The sequence below is a fragment of the Balaenoptera acutorostrata genome, chromosome 3, assembly GCF_949987535.1.
Source record: "Balaenoptera acutorostrata chromosome 3, mBalAcu1.1, whole genome shotgun sequence".
NCBI lineage: Eukaryota > Metazoa > Chordata > Mammalia > Artiodactyla > Balaenopteridae > Balaenoptera > Balaenoptera acutorostrata.
Window position 1 is genome coordinate 68,322,351 of NC_080066.1, and position 9,367 is coordinate 68,331,717.

General features: G+C 35.5%; 1 non-coding gene across 1 annotated transcript; it reads left to right on the forward strand.

Annotated features, from left to right (window-relative positions):
* The first annotated feature begins 1,843 nt into the window (after window positions 1–1,843).
* Window positions 1,844–1,948, forward strand: LOC114235944 (U6 spliceosomal RNA). Its single transcript, XR_003622015.1, has one exon. It is a non-coding gene; the product is annotated as a U6 spliceosomal RNA (small nuclear RNA).
* The last annotated feature ends 7,419 nt before the right edge of the window (window positions 1,949–9,367 follow it).

Genomic DNA, 9,367 nt, shown 5'->3' on the forward strand with positions numbered 1-9,367 from the left:
GAGATTTACAATAAAAATTTACAGTCATTAAAAAATTTTAACAATAAGTATTTTAGATTATCATTAAAGCATGATAAATAATGTGCCTGCATCATTTTAGCATCAATTTACAAAATCTATATGCAGTCAGCAGTAGGCCCTTACTGAACAAGTGTTGTGTTTTGTTGCTGTTGTTATTGTTTAATTCGGTCTCTCAAATGTCTTTTTTTTTTAAATAGATCTTTATTGGAGTATAATTGCTTCACAATACTGTGTTAGTTTCTGTTGCACAACAAAGCGAATCAGCCATATGCATACACATGTCCCCATATCCCCTCCCTCTTGAGCCTCTCTCCCATCCTCCCTATCCCACCCCTCTAGGTCATCGCAAAGCACCAAGCCAAGCCGATCTCCCTGTGCTATTTGGCTGCTTCCCACCAGCCAACTATTTTACATTCGGTAGTGTATATATGTTGATGCTACTCTCACTTCACCCCAGCTTCGCCCTCCCACCCCATGTCCTCAAGTCCATTTTCTATGTCTACCTCTTAATTCCTGCCCTGCAACTAGGTTCATCAGTACCATTTTCTTTTTTTTAAGATTCCATATATATTCGTTAGCATACCGTATTTGTTTTTCTCTTTCTGACTTACTTCACTCTGTTTGACAGACTGTACAGCAGTCCCCTTGCTGCTGCTGTTTATTTTCTTTTTCTTCATGGCATTGACTTTTTGAAGATTTTAGGTCAATTGCCTTGTAAAATATCCTACATGGCGTCTTTTCACTTGTCCCACTATCCCCTGAATTCCTAGAAAGTGGAGATCAGGTCTAGAGAAGCTTGATTACATTCAGACAAACGATTTTAGTAAGAATACTTAATAGTTGATGTTGTGTACTTAATATTGCCTCATATTAGGAAGCACAACTATCAAGCTTTTCTACAATTTGTCATGTTGAATTTGATCACTTGTTTAAACTTGTGATCGCCAGACTTCTCCATTGCAAAGGTATGTGTTTCCATTTGCAATTAATATGTAATCTGGGGATGATACCATGTGGATGTATGGCTTCCTGATAATTGGTCACTTAATGGCTGCAGCATATATTACTAATCCTTGCTTGAACCAATTATTTCATTAGGAGTTGCAAAAAATGATGATTTTTAAATTCTATCATTCCTTGCCCTCTTCCATAAAGAATCACTTTTTTCTCTCTCTCTCTCTCTCTCCTTTTTATTACCGTGAATTCATAGATTGTTATTTATGCATTATATTACAATTACAGTCATTGTTCTTTTTGATGCTCAAATTGTCCCAAATTTGGCCATTGTCCCTTAGACATGTCTCATCATTATTTGAGCACTTCCTTGCTTTTTGGCACAATGAAATGTCCCAGGCTTACCTTCTACTTTCTCTGCCCCAGATTGGGGCTGCTTTAGTGAAGAAAGATATTTAGAAGCCAAGATCTGAACATTAGGCATGCTCAGTGCTTCTAGGGTCTCTCAACGAACAGTTTTTCAAATTGAGATGTAATTACTATACGACAAAATTCACTCTCTAAAAGTGAACAATTGGGGACTTCCCTGGTGGAACAGTGGTTAAGACTCTGTGCTCCCAATTCAGGGGGCCCAGGTTCAATCCCTGGTCAAGGAACTAGATCCCACATGCATGCCACAGCTGATAGTTCGCATGCCACAACTAAGGAGCCTAGGTGCCACAACTAAGGAGCCAGCGAGCCGCAACTAAGGAGCCCACCTGCAGCAACTAAGACCCAGCACAACCAAATTTTTTAAATTAATTAATTAATAAAAAAGAGAGCTAATGCCTTAAAAGCAACCAATTGAAAATGCAAATCAAAACCACAAGTGCTTGTTTCAGCAGCACATATACTAAAATTGAGATGATAACGGAGTTTAGGATGACCTCTGCACAAGGATAACATGCAAATTTGTGAAGCGTTAAAAAAAAAAACAACCCACAGTTAGATACCATTTCATGTCCATTAAGATGACTATCATTAAAAAAAATTTTTCTTTAAACAGAAAATAACAAATGTTGGCAAGAATATGGAGAAACTGGAACCCATGTGCATTGCTGGTGGGAAGATACAATAGTGCAGCAATTATGGAAAACAGTATGGTGGTTCCTCAAAAAAATGAAAAACAGAGTTTCTCTGTGACCCAGCAATTCCAATCCTAGGGATAAACCCAAAAGTACTGTAAGCAGGGTTTTAAAAAGATATTTGAACACCTATGTTTATAACAGCATTATTCACAACAGCCAAAAGGTTGAAGTAACCTGAATATATACAACCAGTGTATATATTCACATATATACTGAATATTATCTTCCTTTTAAAAGAAAGGAAATTCTTACACATGCTCCAGCCTGGACGAACCTTGAGGACATTATCTCAGTGAAATAAGCTGCTCGCAAAAAGAAAAATACAGTATGATCCACTTACATGAGGTACCTAAAGAAGTCAAAATCATAGAGACAGAAAGTAGAATGGTGGTTGCCAAGGGCTGGAGAGAGGAGGGGATGAGGAGTTATTGTTTAATAGGCTATGGAGTTTTAGTTTGTAATATGAAAAGAGTTCTGGAGATGTATAGTGGTGATGGTTGCACAACAATGTAAATGTACTGAATTTCACTGAACTGTACATTTTAAAATTGTTAAAATGATAAATTTTATGTTATGTATATTTTACCACAATTTTTAAAGTGTACAAGTTGATGATTTTTAGTGTGTTCACAACCATCACCACTATCTAATTTTAGAACATTTTTATCACCCCCCCCCCCAAGAAACCTGGTAGTAGCAATTACTATTAACAATCACTCCCCAGTCCCCATTTTCCCTAGACCCTAATTGACTTTCTATTTCTATATACTTGCCTATTCTGGACATTTCATATAAATGAAATCATAAAGTATGTGGCTTTTGTGTCTTTCACTTAGCATACTATTTTCAAGATTCATCCATGTTGTAGTATGTATCAGTAATTCACTTCTTTTCATGGCCAGATAATATTCCATTGTGTGGATATACCACATTTGCTTATTCATTCATTAGTTGGTGGATATTTGGATTGTTTCCATGTTTTGGCTATTAATGCTTAAAATGGACAACCTAGAAGAAATGGATAAATTCCTAGAAATGTACAGTCTCCTAAGACTGAACCAGGAAGAAATGGAAAATGTGAACAGTCCAATTACCAGTACTGAAATTGAATCCGTAAAAAACAAATAAAATAAAACAAACAAACAAAAATTCCCAACAAACAAAACTCCAGGATCAGATGGCTTTACAGGTGAATTCTACCAAACATTTAGAAAAGAGTTAATACCTATCCTTCTGAAACTATTCCAAAAAGTTGCAGAGGAAGGAATGCTTCTGAGCTCATTCTATGAATCCACTATCACCAGACAAAACCAGACAAAGATATCACAAAAAAAAGAAAATTACAGGCCAATATCACTGATGAACATAGATGCAAAAATCCTCAACAAAATACCAGCAAACAGAATCCAATAATACATTAAAAGGATCATACACCATGATCAAGTGGGATTTATCCCAGGGATGTAAGGAGTTTTCAATACCTGCAAATCAATCAATGTGATACACCACATTAACAAATTGAAGAATAAAAACCATATGACCATTTCAATAGATGAGGAAAAAGCTTTTAATAAAATTCAACATCCATCTGTGATAAAAAACTCTCCAGAAACTGGGCACAGAGGGAACCTACCTCAACATAATAAAGGCCATATACGACAAACCCACAGCAAACATCATTCTAAATGGTGAAAAGCTGAAAGCATTTCCTCTAAGATCAAGAACAAGACAAGGATGTCCACTCTTGCCACTATTATTCAACATAGTTTTGGAAGTCCTAGCCATGGCAATCAGAGAAGAAAAAGAAATAAAAGGAATCCAAATTGGAAAAGAAGAAGTAAAATTGTCACTGTTTGCAGATGACATGATACTATACATAGAAAATCCTAAAGATGCCACCAGAAAACTACTAGAGCTAATCAATGAATTTGGTAAAGTTGCTGGACACAAAATTAATACACAGATATCTCTTGCATTCTTATATACTAAAAACAACAAACTATCAGAAAGAGAAATTAAGGAAACAATCCCATTTACAATAACATCGAAAAGAATAAAATATACAGGAACAAACCTGCCTAAGGAAGCAAAGACCTGTACTTGGAAAACTATAAGTCACTGATGAAAGAAATTGAAGATGACACAAACACATGGAAAGATATACCATGTTCATAGATTGGAAGATAAAATATTAAAATGACCATATTACCCAAGGCAATCTACAAATTCAATGCAATCCCTATCAAAATACTAAAGGGCAGTTTTCACAGAGCTAGAACAAATAATTTTAAAATTTGTACAAAAACAAAAAAGACTCTGAGTAGCCAAAACAATTTTTAGAAAAACAGAGCTGGAGGTATCACACACCTTGACTTTAGACAATAGTACAAAGTTACAGTAATCAAAACAGTATGGTACTAGCACAAAAACAGACACATAAATCAATGGAACAGAATAGAGAGCCCAGAAATAAACCTATGCACTTATCATCAATTAATCTACAACAAAGGAGGCAAGAATAGACAATGGAAAAAAGACAGTCTCTTTAATAAGTGGTACCTGGAAAACTGTACAGCTACATGGAAAAGAATGAAATTAAAACATGCTCTAACACCATATACAAAAATAAATTCAAAATGTAAGACTGGAAACCATAAAACTCCTAAAGGAAAACATAGGTGGAACACTCTTTGACATAAATTGTAGCAATATATATTTTTTTGATCTGTCTCCTAAAGTAAGGGAAATAAAAGCAAAAATTTTTTAAATGGGACCTAATTAAACTTAAAAGCTTTTGCACAGCAAAGGAAACCATCAACAAAATTAAAAGACACCCTACTGAATAGGAAAAAATATTTGCAGATAATACGACCAATAAGAGGTTAATATCCAAAATATATAAATAGCTCATACAACTCACCATGAAAAAAACAAAAAACCCAGCTAAAAAATGGGCAGAAGGTCTGAATAGACATTTTTCCAAATAAGACATATAGATAGCCAACAAGTACATGAAAAGGTGCTCAACATCACTAATAATCAGGGAAATGCAAATGAAAACCACAATGAGATATCACCTCACACATGTCAGAATGGCTATCATCAAAAAGAACACAAATAACAAATGTTGGGAGGATATGGAGAAAAAGGAACCCTCATACACTGTTGGTGTAAATTGATGCAGCCATTGTGGGGAAACAGTATGGAGGTTTCTCAAAAAACTAAAAATAGAACTACCCTACCATATGACCCAGTAATTCCACTCCTGGGTATATAACCACAAAAAACACAAACACTAATTCAAAAAGATACATGCACCCCAATGTTCATAGCATTATTTACAATTGCCAATATATGGAAACAACATAAACGTCCATCAGCAGATGAATGGATAAAGATGTGGTATATATATAATGGAATACTACTAAGCCATACAAAAGAATTAAATTTTGCCATTTGCAAATTTTGCCATTTCCACATGGATGGACTTGGAGGGTATTATGCTAAGTGAAATAAGTCAGATACAGAAAGACAAATACCATATGAAATCACTCATATGTGGAATCTAAAAAATAAAGCAAACCAGTGAATATAACAAAAAAGAAACAGACTCACAGATATAGAGAATAAACTAGTGGTTACCAGTGGAGAGAGGGAATCAGGGAGGGGCAAGATGGGGGTAGGGGACTAAGAGGTACAAACTACTATGTATAAAATTAAAAAGCTAGGGAATTCCTTGGCGGTCCAGTGGTTAGGACTCCACGCTTTCACTGCTGAGGGCCCAGGCTGATCCCTGGTGGGGGAACTAGGATCCCATAAGCCATGCAGCACGGCCAAATCAATAAGCCAATCAATAAATAAATAAATAAGGTACAAGGATATATTGTACAACACAGGGAATATAACCAATATTTTGTGATAACTATAAATGGAGTATAAACCTTTAAAAATTGTGAATCACATTGTACACCTGAAACTTATGTATTAATATTGCACATCAACTATACCTCAATAAAAAATTTAAAAAAAGAATAATGCTGCTATGAACATCAGTGTACAAGGTTTTGTGTGAACATATATTTACATTTTTCTTCAGAATATTCCTGGGAGTGGAACTGGTAACTGTATTGTTTAACTTTTTGAGGAACTGCCAGACTGTTTCCCACAGTGGCTGCACCATTTTACATTCCTACCAATGTGAAGGTTTCAGGTGAACAGTTTTTGAATCTTGTCACTTTCTAAACTTTCTAAAAAGGTTGTATAACTTGGTTTAAATTATATAGTTTATGTTTTGCTTTGTTTTGCAAATTTGTAATAAAATAAGCTGGGAATACCACACATTATTTCAATAATAAAAAATATAATACTACCTCTGATATCTATAAACTAGATTATTTTTCTATTCAACCCTAACACCTGTCGCCTTCTGACTACTTCCCTGACCGACAGGAAAACATGCGGATGATTCTCAGATAGACCTGGCACGTGGCGCTGGCGAGACTGTTTTAGCATTCAGCATCTCTCCCATCCGTCCTCCGCAATGCAGAGCAGCAGGGAACTACATTTCCCAGAAGACACCCCCTTTCTCCACCTCCCACCCCTGCTTCCAGGCAGGAGTTTGTATGAAAGGAATTTGGGGGAAATTTGGAATGCACAAAGGAGAGGGAATCTATTATTCTCCAGAGGTGGCGACAGCCAGATGCAGCACAGATGTGAGTGAGGAGGCTTCCCAGCAAGCTCTCAGGAGCCAAACTTCAGGCTGACACCTGCCACGTCCACTTCTACCTTCGCAGTAGCTGCCCTGAGTTCCGCTCCCTCGGCTCTTCCAACAATCCTGTAAGCCCCTGTTGCTATATTATGCCCTTTATACCCGGAAGACATAGAGTGGCTTGTGTTTTCCTGAACAAACCCTGAGTAATACACATGCATATTGGGACAGAGGTACCATTTAAAGTTTAAAATACTTAAATATAACGAAGGCGGGGAAATGCAGTGTGTCTAGAGACAGTGGTTTTTTTTTCACCAACGGGGAATTTCTGTTTCGGAGCCAAACTTGAGTCCAGGCTTGCTATTTTTTAATTTATCATGAGTATTTAAAAAAGGCACCATTAAAAACTCATTGTAAACACCATTTAATGGTAGAATAATCATCAGATATCCTGTGACTTAACGAATTAGTTCCATAATGTTGGCATTTAGGTTGTTTTTATTATTTTGGCTATTTTGAATAATCCTGAAAAGAGCGACTTTTTTGATTGCTTCCTTTAGACAGATTCCAAAAAGAGACATTTCTGATTCAAAGAATAGAAACATATTAAAGATTATTGATACACATTGCTAGATTGGTTTCCAGAAATGTAGTAATTTACACTCCTACATGTGACCAAGTATTCGTCTTGCCACTCTATGACTGCCATCAAATACTGCAATGTAAAAATAATGTGTGCTAATTTGAAAGGTAAAATTTCAGGTTTATTTTTTATTCACTTGTTGATTAGCCATTTCTCTTCTCTCCCTCCTGCCCCTTCCTTTCCTTCTGTCCTAAAGTCCCTCCCCTCCTCTCCCCTCCCCTCCCTTCCCCTTTGCTCTCCTTTCCTTTTCTTCTTTTTTCTCTTTCCTTCCTACTTTTTTTCTCTCTCCCTTCCTCCTTCCTTTCCTCTAGTATTCCTTCCTTTTAGAATTCACATACTTTGCCTATAAATCTGTCAAATGTTATGTTTTTATAAATCCCCCAACTTCCTGTTGCATTGAATTTTGTTTATATTTTATTATATAGCAATATGTTTATGTAGCAGAAATCTATTCCTTTAGAGTTCCTAACATTGCTTTTAATATTAAATAGTTTATCTGCCATTCAGAAATCAGATAAGTATTAACTTCTGTTTTCTATTAGTTATGGCTTGATTTAAAATTGTGGCTGGGTTTTATACATTAACTCTTTGACTTACCTGAGCTTTTTTTTTTTTTTTTTTTTGGTATATTTTAAAAGGAGAAGATGTAACTTAATTTTCTCCCCAAACAACTAGTTGCTTGAGCACCCTTTGGTGCTCCCTACTATTATGTAATTATATTTTTTAGATTCTAAATGTGGCTCTTTTAAATAAGTAGGACATGCTTGTTGGAAAAAAGTCCAAACACTTCAGAAATACATAGTGTGGAAAGTGAAAGAATCCTGCCCTCTAGAGATAACCATTGATAATGATTTAGTGCATTTTTAAAAATTAGCCTTTTAAGTTGAAGCATACAAATAACATGCATAGATTTTAAGTGTATAGTTTGATGAGTTTTGACAAATATATACACTCATATAACCTCCATCTAATCAAGATATAAAACATTTCCACACCCACAAAGTTCCCTCTTGTCCCTTTCCAGTCAATCCCCATTTCCCCAAAGCAATAACTATTCTAATTTCAATCTCTGTGGTTTTAACTGTTCTTGAACCTCATATAAATGTAATCATAAGTATAAATTCATCTAGGTCTGGCTTCTTTCACTCAATGTAATTCTTTTGAGATTCAACCATGTTGTTCTGTGTAATAGCAGTTCCTGTTTATTGCTGAATAGTACTCCATTGTATGGATAAACAACAACCTACCCATTCACTTATTGGTGGACATTTGGGTTCTTTCCAGTTTGAAACTATGTCAACTAAATCTGCTAAGAACATGCTAGTACAAGCCCTTTTGTGGATATTTCTAGAAGTGGAATTACTAGGTCATAAAGTAGGTGTAACTTTAATTTCATAAGAAACTGACATACAATATTCCAAAGTGGTTGCACCATTTAACCATCTACCAGGGACAGCTGCTCTATAGCCTCACCAATACTTGGTAGTTATCTTTTTTGTGTCATTATAATTTTAATAATTTTAAAAAAATAGCACAATCACAAAAGTTGCAAGTACGGTACAAAGAGTATTTTTCTTTCACTATTTTAGAATAAGTGGCCAACCTGGTGCCCCAACTCCCCCTAATTCTTTAGTGTGTATTTAATACAAACAAGGACATTCTCCTACATAACCATCATAAGTAGTAAGTTAATATTGGTGCATCACAACCATCTAATCCTCAGACACTATTCAAGCTTTAACAATTGTCCCAGTAATGTTCTTTCTAGTAAAAGGATCCAGTTCAAAAAGTATATATTGCATTTAATTGTCAAATGTCTTTACTCTCCATCAAACTGGAACTGTTCTTGTTTCCTTTTTCACAGTTTTGAAGTGTCCATGCCAATTATATTGTAGAATGGCCCCAAATTGAGGG